Source organism: Diadema antillarum, unplaced genomic scaffold (genome assembly GCF_040938485.1).
Source record: "Diadema antillarum isolate AM-2024a unplaced genomic scaffold, OU_Dant_1.0 seq00000381_RagTag, whole genome shotgun sequence".
Taxonomy (NCBI): Eukaryota; Metazoa; Echinodermata; class Echinoidea; order Diadematoida; family Diadematidae; genus Diadema; species Diadema antillarum.
This window is the reverse complement of record NW_027271379.1, coordinates 468,387-483,466: the sequence shown is the minus strand read 5'-3', so window position 1 is coordinate 483,466 and position 15,080 is coordinate 468,387. Positions and strand designations below refer to the sequence as shown.

Here is a 15,080-nt window from a genome sequence, read left to right as displayed (position 1 = left end):
GGCTATACAACTCGAAATCTGTGTCAAGGAGTAGCCGCAAGGCAAAGTCTGAAACTAAAGCAGAAATTCATTCCCAAGGATTGTGTACTAAATGTACAGTACATGTATTTTGGAATCTAATTAGAGAAATCTGACTCTGGTTGCTTTCTTACAAATGATTATAACATATGCATATAGTAATAACTCATTGAGATAATGTGTGTGGTTCCTATACAATTTCGTTATTACAGAGTATATTTCATAAACTTTCACACACAAACACATTACTGTCCATAAGAATAAGATGTAATGAGGCTTGCAGTGATGTAACATCCAATACAAATGTAGGTACATGTAATGTATTAATCTGATCTAAAAATACAACAAACGGAACAAATTCTCTAAACAATTTCAGATTTTGACTTTCTTTTTATATCATGCCATTTTGTACAGAAAGGATGCATTTCTGAAGGTGGTATCAAGGTATGAAATCAGACTAGTACAAGACCGATGTTAGTACACAAAACAGTCTGTCCAAAGGGGTTTTCCGAGGTATTGTCATGAACAACATTTCATGAATATTCTTTATCTTTAAAGGTAGGGGATACCTTTTACAGACCTCCCAAAATGCAGCAAAACATTAAATATGAACCTCAGGGGACTTGTTTAGGCCACTGCTGAGAAATTTGGAAGTCAACAGTTATCTACAATTTGAATAATGCACAAAACTCAACTACTCAGTAGTTCTGTGTGTCAGCCACACCTAAGCCTTTTTGTTGCAGTCTTCTGAATTTTTTATCTATAAACACAAATCTAAAAGTATAAGAGCTGATGTAATAACATATAGAGTGTGTGGCAAGAATGTATATAGAAATGTTTGTAAGTTTTGATGAACTTTCTTCACAAAATATACATGATGGACACACATGCAATGCATGGGTCTGCAAAGGTAGCCTAGTAATGTACTGGAATTTACGGTGAGCCCCGAAAAAAATTCAATTCAAAATCTAATGGTCAAAAAAGTGTACTAAATGTTACCTTCCACTTTCAATACTTTATGGGAGTTTCTAAAATGATACTCTCTTCAACATACCACTGTATAATATATACAACTCTTCATTTAAGGCATGCAAATGGGATTCCCTACCTTTAAGGTATCTACTTAAAACGTATCTTGACTGTAATGCTTTCGGGTCTGGAGAGCAAGATTTTTTTTTTCCTCTCTTGGGGGCCCTATCCTCTGCCCCCCCCCCCCCCCCGAGCTCCAAGGAGGTTATCATAGGTATTGAGGCATTGAACGTATATTATACACTTATAAAGATATCCACATACACCATATCTTGCCTATAATGCTTTTGGATCTGGAGCACAAAAGTTTCTCCCATCTTCCCTTGCCCCCCCCCCCCCCCCCCCCCTCGACCACATGCTCAACATGAACAACCTTGGGACCCTACCCACTAAGGATGATCCCAACCAAGTTTGACTGAAATCTGGACTCCGGTTTGAAGAAGATGGACATGTGTTTTTTCCCCTTGGCCCCCACCACCGAAACTTGGGTCTTTCCATGAACAAACTATATTCTTTATAGGTAAATGTATAGATCTACAAATAACATATTAACTGCATTGTTTTGGGGTCTGGAGAAGAAGATTTTTAAAGATTACCCCCTTTTTCCCCTTGGGGCTGTCCCCCTGGGCCACATGCTCCACATGAACAACTTTTGGTCCCTACCCCCTAAGAATGATCCCCACCAAGTTTGGTTGATATCCGCCCACCAGTTCTTGAGAAGAAGATGAAAATGTAAAAGTCTATGCACGACGCATGACGAACAAAAAGCGATCGATCGCAATAGCTCACTCAAGCCTTTGGCTCAGTTGAGTTTAAAATAGACACAGTGAACATTACCCACTTCACTAGCAGTTGTTAAGACCACATTTTGAAAACAGTACATGGATCGACCACTCTCTGTCCTAAAAATAGATCTTCTTTTTTTTTCACCAGAAAGCCAGTTTCTGACTAAAGGCAGTTTATTGTGTTACTGATATTTGATCATTTAATATTCAAATTAAATATCAACTAGCACTAATTGACAAAATTTGAAACAGTTAACCAAAATAAACTAACAATTATACCTCAAATGACCTTGTTTTTTTACTTTTGAGGCTTTGACCCTGTCATGTGACTTCAAAGTGTGTCATAAGGGGAAAGTTACCATAGTGCACCTATTATCCAAGTTTGGTTACGATTGAAGTTCAAAAAAGTTACTGAAACTGTAACAGATGGACACATGGAAGGAAGCATGGATGAACATACAGAATTTGGATCGTTTTGTGTCATCACAATATTTGGTGAATACTGCCAGTTGTTTGGGAAAATAAAATCTTCCCTATAATAAGGTTGTTTTCAGGGCAGCTTGAAGTTTCAAAACAAACTCTTTTCATCGACGCGCCCTGTTCTACTTTTAGTATTGAAGTGCTGCAGTACGTCCTGGTAACAGCTTCATGTTCAACTACAGACAAGGAAAAGTAGAAATTACGCGGTGCGTAACATATGTCCCCGCCGGAAGTAGCATTTTGTAACAAAATGTGCAATATAGGTAAAAAATCAAGGTCAAAGGTCAAAGAAGTCAAAGGTCAAAATTCTGTGTAGAAGTTTTGAAGCCCTCACCTAGTGCCATCACATAAAGCAAATGGAATCGAAATTGGGTTAGAAATGGCGAAGGAGTAGCATTTTGTAGCCAATGTACAATAAAGGTCAAAAATCAAGGTCAAAGGTCAAAGAAGACAAAGGTCAAAATTCTGTGTAGAAGTTTTGAAGCCCTCACCTAGTGCTATCACATAAAGCAAACGGAATCGAAATCGGGTGAGAAATGGCGAAGGAGTAGCATTCTGTAGCAAAATGCACAATATAGGTCAAAAATCAAGGTCAAAGGTCAAAGAAGACAAAGGTCAAAATTCTGTGTAGAAGTTTTGAGGCCCTCAACTAGTGCCATCATATAAAGCAAACGGAATCGAAATCGGGTTAAAAATGGCGAAGGAGTAGCATTTCGTAGCAAAATGTACAATATAGGTAAAAAATCAAGGTCAAAGGTCAAAGAAGTCAAAGGTCAAAATTCTGTGTAGAAGTTTTGAAGCCCTCACCTAGTGCCATCACATAAAGCAAACGGAATCGAAATCGGGTTAGAAATGGCGAAGGAGTAGCATTTTGTAGCAAAATGTACAATATAGGTAAAAAAATCAAGGTCAAAGGTCAAAGAAGTCAAAGGTCAAAATTCTGTGTAGAAGTTTTGAAGCCCTCACCTAGTGCCATCACATAAAGCAAACGGAATCGAAATCGGGTTAGAAATGGTGAAGGAGTAGCATTTTGTAGCAAAATGTACAATATAGGTCAAAGGTCAAGGTCAAAGGTCACGACTGAAATTCTGTGTAGAAGTTTCAAAGCTCCCATGTAGTGCTATCATATAAAGCAAACAGAATCAAAATTGGCTCATAAATGACAGAGAAGTAGCAAATTGAAGATTTTGATCACACACGGACGCACACACGGACACACGGACGGACGGACGGACACATGGACGGACGGACGGACACACGGACACACACACGTACGGAGCCCGTTTCATAGTCCCCTGCTCGAACTCGTTCGGCGGGGACAATGAGCCTGATGAGGCTGACTCTTCAACAAGAATGTAAGTTCCAACTTCAGAGGAGCATTTAATGTATCTCAAAAGAGGAAAAAGCAAGGATATGTACGTAGGCCTATACACCGATGGTAGCTGTCTCTTCTCGTTGGGCTTCTAATCTAACGTTGGAATTGTGTTCAGTCAGGGGCTTGGTGGGAGCTGCAACTACTCTCTCTCTGCCTGAGTTGATGAGTGGTGTCATAGCTCCTCAAGGTCTCCAAACGATACTCAATGAATCCCGAGATCCTTGTCATACAGGTACTCCTGAAATATAAGAATGCATCGTAGGTCAAAGCTTTTTCTCGAGTCTCAACAAATTTCACTTTGGCACAGAGTTGACTATATAACTGATGAAGATCTGATAGCAGTAGAAATACATGTAGTGGCATTCTTATGGAAGAAAGCGAGAATAGGTTTATGATAAATGAACGGCGCAACTGGCATGTTGGAGCTTACGTTACATTACGTTACGTTGGAGTTTACGTACATCCAACCTAAGTCATGGAATCAGACCAATCTGCACACAAAATTTATTAGACATCTATGAACATGTACATCAAAGATTATCAAAAGCCCCACATTGCCTGTATATTTGCCCAATGATTTAATTAAGACATAGATGCAATTAATTTCCCTGTAAAGGCCATTTTTTTCCTTTTTTTTGGGGGGGGGGGGGTGGGGGGGGGGGGCTCATGACCATATCCTGAACAACTTTGGGTCCTTGCCCCCTAACTAAACAAGGATGATCAACTCCTAGTATGGTTGAATTCTCGCTATCGCCAATGACGTAAAAAGTACCCGGATGTTGATTTAAGCGTCATTTACGGTGCATTATGGGATAGTCCGGTAGCAAAATCACTTCCGTTCGTACGCGCGTGATACGTGACTAATGCTATTTACACACACAACCGACTGTATTCTACGTGTACTTCCTGTTTTCTCGACTTGAATTACAGCTTTAATATGATTTGAAATTTCTCCATTCTTAAGAAATTGCTGTTAATACGACTATTGGTTGTTGCTGCGAAGCTGCCATGTGTTGTTCGCACGACAATAAATGAAAAAAAAATCTGCAGAAATAGGACCCTTACTGGCATGGGAGACGTGACGTGGCCGCGTGGGTGAAGTTTGCGGGTGACTCCACAGCGCAGTACGTGCACGCGCGACTAGACTTACTAGTAGTGGTAGTAGCATAGCACTAGGTAGTAGGCCTAGTGCCTACGTACATTGTACGTACATGTACTGTACTTACTTAGGAGAAGTTGCTTCGGAGACAGGATAAGTACGAGATCACTGTTCGTTCCCGATTGTGTTCGCGACATTTCGAGAGAGAACAAATTAAAAAAAAGATGGGCATTCTATGACGATATCCAGGTGGGTGAATATTTTCCAGCATATTTTCAGCGTATGCAGAGATGACTGATCTGTGATGTGCACATCGATCGCATGATCAAGCAGCACGCTGTACCGGTATGTGTTAGCTTATGCGCTGCGTGCAGTGGTGCATGCTAATGCAAGGCCGGCCGCCGGCGGGGACTCGACTACAGCGTACGAGTATGACAGGCCTGGCCGCGCCACTCGCTGGCTCGGGCGGTACAGCCGCCTACTGTACTACCGTGGTCGGCGCGGCGCTATAGGTAAGGTACACGTACGCGCACGCTAGCGTTGTGCAAATTATGCTCCGCGCCGGAAGTGCCCTTGCTACCAAGTGCACTAAATCTTGACGAAAAAGCCACATCCGGGTACTTTTTACGTCATTGGCGATAGCGAGAATTCTGTCCACTATCTCTGGAGAAAAGTTGAAAATGTTCAAGTTTTTAAAAGCTAGATGAATAAGATACCATGTATGTCACTTAAGCTTTCTGCTAAAGAGGGCTAAAAAGTTGTAGATCACATAAACTTATGAGTATAAACTTACATATCCTTGTGCACCTTGTGTGGTGTCTCACAAAGTGGGGTACTGCATCGCAACTGCCTTGGCTTCAACGCGTCTTTTGCTCACTACTTGGGTATCTGAATTTAAAAAGGAAGCAAGAAGAGTGTTAATCATATTCTACGAAGCAAATATATAGCATCAAAAAATTGACCCTCATTTCAATCTTTTAAGGGGCTGAACTATTTTCATTTTTTTTTTCTTGGCATTAATTTCTATTGCTATTCAGTACCGCTGTTTCAAGTACATTTATTCATGTGCTTCTTACACCAAATATCAGTTAATACAAATGAAAATTTCATGCAGATGGGTTAAGTGTGGATGTGCACAGTTAGTAGAAAAATACAAGATGTGATTATCCATCGAACTTTATGGCAAATCAATTTCCATTTTTTTAATTCATCATTATTGTAATTATATCATAAGTATTAGGACTATTATCATTTACATGTGGCCCAATGGGGCTACCAAGAAAATAAGTCAGCGCGGAGTCTTGTAGGTACACTCTGTTTACATGTTTCATACAAGTATATCAGTCTTTATTTTTAAATCTATAACCATCACTTCATTTACAACGTTATACTTACCGGTCCCTTCATTTTTATTTTTATTTATTTATAATTTTATTTATTTATTTATTTATTTTTATTTCTTTTTTTTGGGGGGGGGGCACATTTTAGACTGTTATTCTCTATATTTGAGAAGACAAAAACAAAAGTGAACAGGCAAATTAGATGGTGCTATATTGCATGGAAATGTATAGTACAAGACATGACAATGGGAAACTGGTTTTCCAGACCATTATTCAAACAATTGAACTTACGCTGTACAGTTTTCTGCTTCCATTATCAACAAGAAATATGCTACGATGATCTGGATAAGCAGGTGTCTCCTTGGAGCAGTCAGAACTCCTTCCATCAGCTATTGAAGTATCTCCTCCCCCTTGGAGTGATGTGTGTGTTGAATTCCTGGGCAAATAAGTAAAATTTAAAGGTTTTACAAATCATACAAATTATGGCATGAGGATACTAAGTAATAGGTCCCTCCAGTTTACATTATAAACTTGAAGTGCAAAATCATTTAATATACATATTTGCCATAAGCAACGTTCAGCTCTACTTACACAACTCAAGACTGACCATAACATGGTTTTCACTTCTGTCGATACAGCAAGTACACATTTTTCTTAAATACGAGTACTAACCTCTCAAGGCTTTCATTTTCAGAGAGAAGGACAGCTCCAAAACTGCTCCATGAAGAATAATTAATACTTGAAAATCATTTCTTCAAACAAAACAAAACCAACAAAGCTTTCAGTCTCTTAATGTAGCCTCTTATGTAATTACTGAGACTCTAGAATGTAAAATAAATGTGAATCAATTTCAAACTAGTCTCCCTTCATTAATCATCATGGAAAACAACAGAATAGCTTACAGCAGGGTTAGTGCAATGGAAGTCCATATCTCAGAGGCTCCTTCGCTGATGTTGGCCCGGTGTTTCCAGCATTCGTCAACCCTGCATTCAATGGCTCGTCGTTGGCCACATCTGTTACGTGCACTTCTTCAATCTGGTGATCTGCACCCTCGTGGTGTGACAGAGACTGTACAGCTATCAATCTGTCTTCGTTCTCCAAATGATGACCCCTATACCGAGTTCCTTTAAATCACCATCACTCCCGAAGAACTGTCATGTTACGTCTTTTTATCTGGAGGAAAGCATGAAAACACAATGTTCAGAAATGGATTTACAACTCATCTCCACAAGACAATATGCAGTTCCGTTTTGTTCACACAAATACTAAGTGTGCATCAATAGAAAAGCTAGAAATTACTTTTTAGCTACATCGATCAGCATATTTAGAAAGACCCAAAGATGATCTCTGCCAAATTTCAATGCCTAAGGTCACCTGTAACTTTCATAAAAAACAATGTTCAAATATAGTACCCGTTGTCGTCTGCTAAAAAGGGGGATCGATCTCCATGATGTGTGAGCACGTTGATCTTCAGCTAGAAGTGTGATGTCACAGTGGACTAACACTTAACAGTGCATGCATCGTATTTCTTACTTTATGATTGCCACACATGACGTGGGAGTGCAATAGCACTATGGTATTCTCCCAGCTGTGTGGATGCTCGAATGTGGTGGCAAATAAAAGTCCTTTTTACTACATAGGTCATCACAATTATATAAAAAACCAAATTTCACCATTTTTTTTTTATTACCGTATCAATCGAGATCACCTTCTGGCAACACAGTGTCAGTGATTCGGCTGTCGACTCAATAGCAATGTAGAGTTTCTAGACGCTTCTAGTCTATTGCATTAATCCTATTTCAACTGGGCTATTGGAGACCAAGTTTTTACGGGGGGCATATGGAAAACTTTCGCACGATTTCGCGCATTTAGGGTTGACAGACCAGAGTGCACGTAGTCGCCGAGAGCCAACAGCCGAGTGCACTCGAGCATAATATGAAAAGGAGCGGACTCGTCCATTGTAAGGGAATCGGGAGAACCGTGCGTGTGCTTACTGGAGGGACAGAATGCATGAACATGGAAGCCATTCTTTTTTATCTGACAGCTAATAATGAAATGATATTAGTATTTTTAGTACCGGGAATCTAGATTCCCTACAACGGCATTTCCGTTTCACCACACAAGTTGATCATTCACGAGCACACACACCAACGCGTACAGTATCTACATAATGGGTTCATTCACCCCTGTTGATTTAATGGGACTGAACCATGGTCTGTTCAAGCACGGCTTGTTGCAACCTCAAGTCATCTCTGCAGAGCAAAATACGCATGATGATCCTTGAATTTGGGAATATTTAGCTCTGAAAGAAGTTGTAATACACTCTGCAGGATTGTCAGAATATTAATAGACTAATCTGTTATAATGTGGACGAAAGACGATTCAAAAGGCATGATATCCAGCGAAAATTGTGAATAACTTGAACTCTCCCGCCTTCGTTTCACAGCACAAACACAATCGTTTGTTTACGCACACTCGTCCGTTGTCCGTAAGCATTAGGGGAATTGTGTACAATGGACAGCACAAAAGCTCGCACGCTTTAGCAAAGTCACAAGCAGTTTTGTAAAACATTCTTTGATTTGACAAGAAAAGTTCCCTAATTTCTCTCTGACCAATCAAAGCAAGTTATACATCACTGAAGAGCCCAAACATTCTACTTCATTTTGAAGTGCGAGGGTAAACAATTCCACTAAGCTTCCGTGGTACAGCCTGTGATTTATATGGGCATGTCCGAAAATTATGGCTTATTTTGGGTACTCCGCCATAGACAAACTCAAGATTTGGTGATTTGAAGCAGAATTTCAGAGGAAAAGTGCCCTAATTTCCCCAAACCTATTTTTTTTTGGGGGGGGGGAATACACGGAGTAGAAAGAGGGTACATTCTAGTTTCATTTGGAGTGCGAGGGTTTTGGATTCATAGCCATGTTTTTTGTGCAGAGCTATTTTTGTCCCAAAGGAGGGGGATATGACGCGTCTTTTCACGTGTTATAAGCACCGGTGCTCTCGCTCCGGAGCAAATGCGCGCAAGTTTTCCATATGGGGGGTGGGGGGGGGTCAATTTGACCCCCCCTTCAGATCTCGGCCGCCGATCACGCGATCGCCGCAAAATTTTGCCTGAAAATAGAGCCGGATGTCAACTACAAGATTACACGGTCATACAATAGAAAAAATGTTGATTTTATATTTTTGAATAAATTAATAATATGCAAATTTATGCATGAAATTATATTTTTACATATAACTCCAACAAAAAGACTGAAGGATTGCTAAATTTTTGTGTCAGAGTTCCTCAAGACACATCAATTTTCTTTTGAAAAAATAGCGCAGTCAAAATCAGTTTCCTTTGTTTTTTATTGTTTTGTTAATTTTTCATGTATTTTACTGTTTTTTCGATCTTTTGTTTTCCATTGTTTGTTTGTTTTTTTTTCCAAAATTTGTTGCAGGCACCTTTTCAAGCTTATCTACATTAGAATTGATTAATTTCAATGGTTAAAAGTTGAAATAATCTAATTTATATCAATTAACCAAAAAAAAACAAACAAACCACAATTTGCATAGGATTTGCACAGAAATCATGAATTTGAGCTGTTTTCAGGCTGACATGCATATGCAAAACATTGCGTAACTTCAAAACGGTGTACCCGGACGTCGCAAATTTGGTCTCAAAATATGCGGGAGACTTCAATGAAAAAAAAGTCATGAAATGACGCGGCAAAATCTTTGCGCGTTGCGGAATCGTGGCGTGAAATGTCGAGAAGGGGGTCAATTTGACCCCCCAGTTAAAATAGGGTTAATTATAGCACAGCTTTATATACGTCGATCTCTAACCGTGGTCTAAACTCGACCAGACGTCTCCCTCTACATACATGTACTTTACAGTGATCATCTCTGTGTGCATGATGCTATGCTTGTAGTCCATGTAGAGTTCATACCACTGCACTGTAGGCCTAACGTTAGGTCTATAATACCGCAATGAGAACCGGACCTAGGCCCTAGGATATAGCTTATCCTGGAAAACCGTTCAATGTAGGCCCTAGATGTTTAACAGTGGTCTAGGTTCTGCTTCTACTACGTTCTAGGGCTAAATCGTGATATCGGTCCCCTCTCATTCTGCGTGTGTGTCTCCACTAATGCGTAAAGTCTATGGAGGTTGAAAGCAGGGCTGCCAACACTGGAAACTAGTTGAGAGTGATACTCCCATAGGCCAATGCTATAATTTAGGAGTCAAAATGAGTGAGATCAATAGAAATGCATGCAAATGAAATAAAGTTTTAGAGTGAGAAAGGACCAAAATGAGTGAGTCTCACGCTCAATGCGTGAGAGTTGGCAGCCCTGTGAAAGAAGTCCCCAGCTATAGCGGTGAAGGGTGAGTGGGGACCTAACCGGAGTTCTAGACTACCTACTAGTACTAATACTAGTTGGGCCTAACCCGTTAGTAATAGTAGGCCTATTTCGCGTTAATGCTGTTCTAGTTGGAATAGAATAAATGAGTAGGGCCTACAATTAACGCCAACGGTTGTGAGACTTGTTTAGACTAACGGTTAGACTTTTACAGTTAGACTTAGAGTAAGCCCTACCTCGTTAGAACCCCAACTTAAGTACATGTAGACTAGACCGTGTCTAGTTCTATTAGTTTCTCTAAGATCTAACATTACACTGTTAGTAGTTAACGTTAGGCCTACGACTAACGTTCTGGAGAATTTAGACTCGGAGTTTAGTGTGTCCCAATATTTTCTGAAACGCATAATGTTAACGTTAGAACTTTTAGAACTCTATTAGAAGATAGCTCCTGATGATCGATGTATCATGAGAGGCATTTTTTCAACTTCGCTCTGTAGGTGCCTACAAAAGTACAAGTAGCCCCCTCACACAGTTACAATGTCAGATGTACAATGTCAATGACGGTTACATTCGTCACTCATTTTTGTTAATTTTGGAAATCATAACCTGGTCTAGACTCTATTTTGTTTGAAAAATGCGTTTCTAACGTTAAAAAGTTAAATATCGACTTATGAAATAGTCCGCGAATAGGCCGAGCCCCATCCCAACATGCACAAAGACTCAAAGTATTACTGTAGTATTAGATCCTAACACCTAACAGTTGAGTTTCGGCCTCGGATTCTAGCTGTTTTCCTGCACTACGGGAGGAAAAACCACAGGTATGACTACACACTGGATACCAATGGTACTGACTCAAATCCCATCTCAATAACATGTGGAAGTGAAGAAAGAGATTTGGGGGTGCTATTTCAGGAGAATTTGTCTTTCAGTAAACACTCAGCAGATGCTGCCAATAGAGCCAACAGTAAAGTGGGAATGATTAAGAGATCTTTCACAACTCTACAGAAGAAGGGCTTTCTCTCACTCTACAAAACAATTGTGAGACCAACATTGGAATACTGCAACTCAGTATGGCACCCAACACTGAAGAGGGATGAGGACATGCTAGAAAAAGTCCAACAAAGGGCAACAAGGCTTCTTCCTGAACTGAAACAAATGACATACCCAGAAAGACTCAGAGAACTGCACCTTCCCACTCTGGCTTACAGAAGACAGAGGGCTGACTTGATACAGATGTTCAAAATTCTGAAAGGCTTCGACAGAGTAGATCCCTCTAAATTCTTCCAACTGGCCAGCGGTTCAACAACAAGAGGTCATGGTCTCAAACTTGTCAAACAACGTATCCATTCTAGTCTGAGGCAGTCTGCTTTCTCAATAAGAAATGTTAACAATTGGAATGCACTTCCCAAGGAGGTCATCAACGCTACCACCATAAACCAATTCAAGTCGTCCCTAGAAAGACACTGGAGAAACAACCCAATCAAATATGAGCCCTACCTGAGACGGGACAGAACTGTAACGAGGGACAAATAAGCTTAGCTTCCAGTCTCTACACCCAAGTATACCCAAGTAAGCAAGTAAGTTAGGTGTTTATAAGGTAACTGCGACCAGCCCCATAGCTAACTGTGTACACTAACGTTACAAGGAGCGTCCCGGGCGCGTGTTTTTTTTAGACGGCACAGATTGGGGAAACTAAAAATCTATCGGGGACCCTATCCCTAAACCTAACCCTAATCCTAATCCTAACCCTAACCATCAAACCCTAACCCTAACCCTAACCATAACCATAACCAAAAACCCTAACCCAACGTTTTTCCCATAGGTTTAACACGCGCCATGCCCCAATCTGTGCCGTCTTTAAAAAAAAAACGCGTCCCGGGCCCGGGGTTATTCGTAAGGTAACTTAGATGGTCGTTTACGGAGAGGTAGTAGCCCATAATACTGGAAAAACTCAACAAGTTATAATTAGATCGATCTATGGTTTGCTTACCTTCAAAAATGTGAATAATATCTCCGCCCCGGATATGCATAGGATTTACGTGCGTGTGCAATCGTGAGAATCAGAGCCTGGATGTAATGGACGTGAGAAAATTTCTGTCTTCAAATTAGTCCATGGGCCAAGACCCGAAAAATGGGTTGTTGGTACCATCTGAGGTGGCACAACCTTTTTGGTGTCATTTTGTTTGTCGGGCATAGATATGCTTATCAAGCTATGATAGCATTTCCAAATGAGTAGCTTAGTCATAATAAATGAATTTTTAACCAATTTGGTCGCGTATTTATATCCCTATACTTCTGAATCGAAACTAAACCGCTATACAAAGAAGAGCACTGCCTTCTGTATGTCCACAGGTGTTCTGTTGTAAACGCGGTGCGCTTAGTCTTTATTCAAGGCAGCGAAGGGAATATCCAAAGGGTTATGATATCCACAGCTGTCACGCGGTGCGCTTAGTTCTTTATCTAGACCAATGTACCGTTATCATATCTAAAGTTCCTCATAAAAGGGATTATCCATACTGTTTTTATACAACCCTATCAACAAATACATCAGTTTTAAACAAAAATCACTCTGTTCATTTACAATATCATTCATTATAATGTATCGTAGTGTACCGGTACATCGTTTTTGCATTATCTTTTATTGTTGGAGGGAAATAAAGTGACATTGGCGTGGTATCAGCGTTTTCACCGTAGCGTTTTCACCGGAAAATTATAAATGATTGAAAAATACGGTAAAATTCACTAGGAATTGCTTTTGTTGTTGTTGTTTTTAGATAAAAGGACATACACTGTATCATACGCTTTGGATATTCCCTTCGCCGTCTTAGAATAAAGACTAAGCGCTGTGGACATCATAACCTTTGGATATTCCCTTCGCTGCCTTGAATAAAGACTAAGCGCACCGCGTTTACAACAGAACACCTGTGAACATGCCATAGAGCTGCATTTTACAGCTCTATGGAACATACAGAAGACAGTGCTCTTCTTTGTATGGCGGTTAGTTTCGATTCAGAAGTATAGGGATATAACAACGAGACCAAATTGGTTAAAAATTCATTTACTATGACTAAGCTACTCATTTGGAAATGCTATCATAGCTTGATAAGCATATCTATGCCCGACAAACAAAATGACACCAAAAAGGTTTTGCCACCTCAGATGGTACCAATATCTGGCCTGGCCCATGGACTAAATGGAGTGGCCACTCCATTTGAAGACAGAAATTTTCTTACGTCCATTACATCCAGGCTCTGATTCTCACGATTGCACACGCACGTAATCTTCAAATGGAGTGGCCACTCCATTTGAAGACAGAAATTTTCTCACGTCCATTACATCCAGGCTCTGATTCTCACGATTGCACACGCACGTAAATCCTATGCATATAATACACGCACAGCACATCGTATACACATGCACACAGTACGTCCACGCACAGGCGACAGACGCGTCGCTCAGGTAAACCTTCCCGCGCCCAAACCAGGGGAAATTGCGGCTGGTGATTGGCTTAAAGTAAACACATGACAGGGGAATTCTCAATTTCTATTGGCCTAACCAAATGCATTCAAACATGTATTCACTGGAATTCACCCTAGTTCTGCCAGCTTGACTTACTAGTTCACGGTAGTTCCTTCAGTTTTACTAACATGCGCTGTTTTCGTAAGATCAACGAGTTTATGATAGTTTCTCCACTTCGACTAGCTTTACACTAGTTCCTCCACTTTGACTAATTCTTGGCGTATACACTGCAAACTAGTGCAGCATACAATTTTATGCTAGTCAGACTTGATTGACTAGCTTTGGGTTAGTAAACCATGGCCTGATTTAATCCAGCAGAGCATTACTAGCTGCATTGCCGCATTTTACTATCATCATGTTCGTATAGCAATTTTTACTAACCGTGCTCGACTAGTTTAATACTAGTCAGGCCAGGAATTGACCCATTTAGGTTGTGTGTGAAGTACACTAAAAACAACCAAATGATATATGCCTTAACGCTAAATTAACATAATTGTACTTCACGCCTTGCAACGCACAGCACAGCACAACACAGCACTCACCTCAGCGCAGTATGATAGTAATGGTTTGTTTGTCATATTCCGGGAAAATGCCTCTTGAAAACAAATATAATGAAAACTATTTTGAGTTTCCCCCCTACTCTCCTTTACCTCACAATACGATAGTCTGGAGTTGATTATTGATTGATTTTTGCAGACACGTCCCTTATAAAGTTATGTAAGTCAAATTTAAATTCAAAATTAGGCCTCGATCCATGTGAAGCAGCTGCTTATGATCGCGGTCTCCTACTTTTCTGTTATAACGCTGTTTCGAAATACACAGTTAAAAAGATAGTTCATTTGAATCCCCCTTATTTCTATTCTTTCCTAAATGTTGGTTATTGCAACAACATAATATATTTTATATGAATAATCAATCATCACCCAGTTGATTTACAATTGGTTTTACGATTTCCTGTTGAACTTTTTTTTGGGGGTGATATTATTCTATGCGTTTTATATATCAAATACTGTTATGGTCCTAAGTTATTTAAATTAATTTGTAAGACAGTATGCTAAGCTTATGCGCCGTATGATGTTATTTCCCAAATGTAT

The 15,080-nt window shown here is 40.0% G+C and overlaps 1 long non-coding RNA gene across 2 annotated transcripts; it reads right to left on the bottom strand.

Moving 5' to 3' along the window:
- Positions 1 to 3,645: 3,645 nt before the first annotated feature.
- On the bottom strand, positions 3,646 to 7,124 carry LOC139731582 (uncharacterized). Of its 2 annotated transcripts, none has more exons than XR_011710970.1 (4): positions 7,029 to 7,124; positions 6,418 to 6,562; positions 5,580 to 5,674; positions 3,646 to 3,925 (listed from the first exon to the last, which is right to left on the bottom strand). It is a non-coding gene; the product is annotated as an uncharacterized lncRNA (long non-coding RNA). The 2 variants fall into 2 exon arrangements; XR_011710971.1 differs by having other exon boundaries at positions 5,594 to 5,674.
- Between the last annotated feature and the right edge of the window lie 7,956 nt (positions 7,125 to 15,080).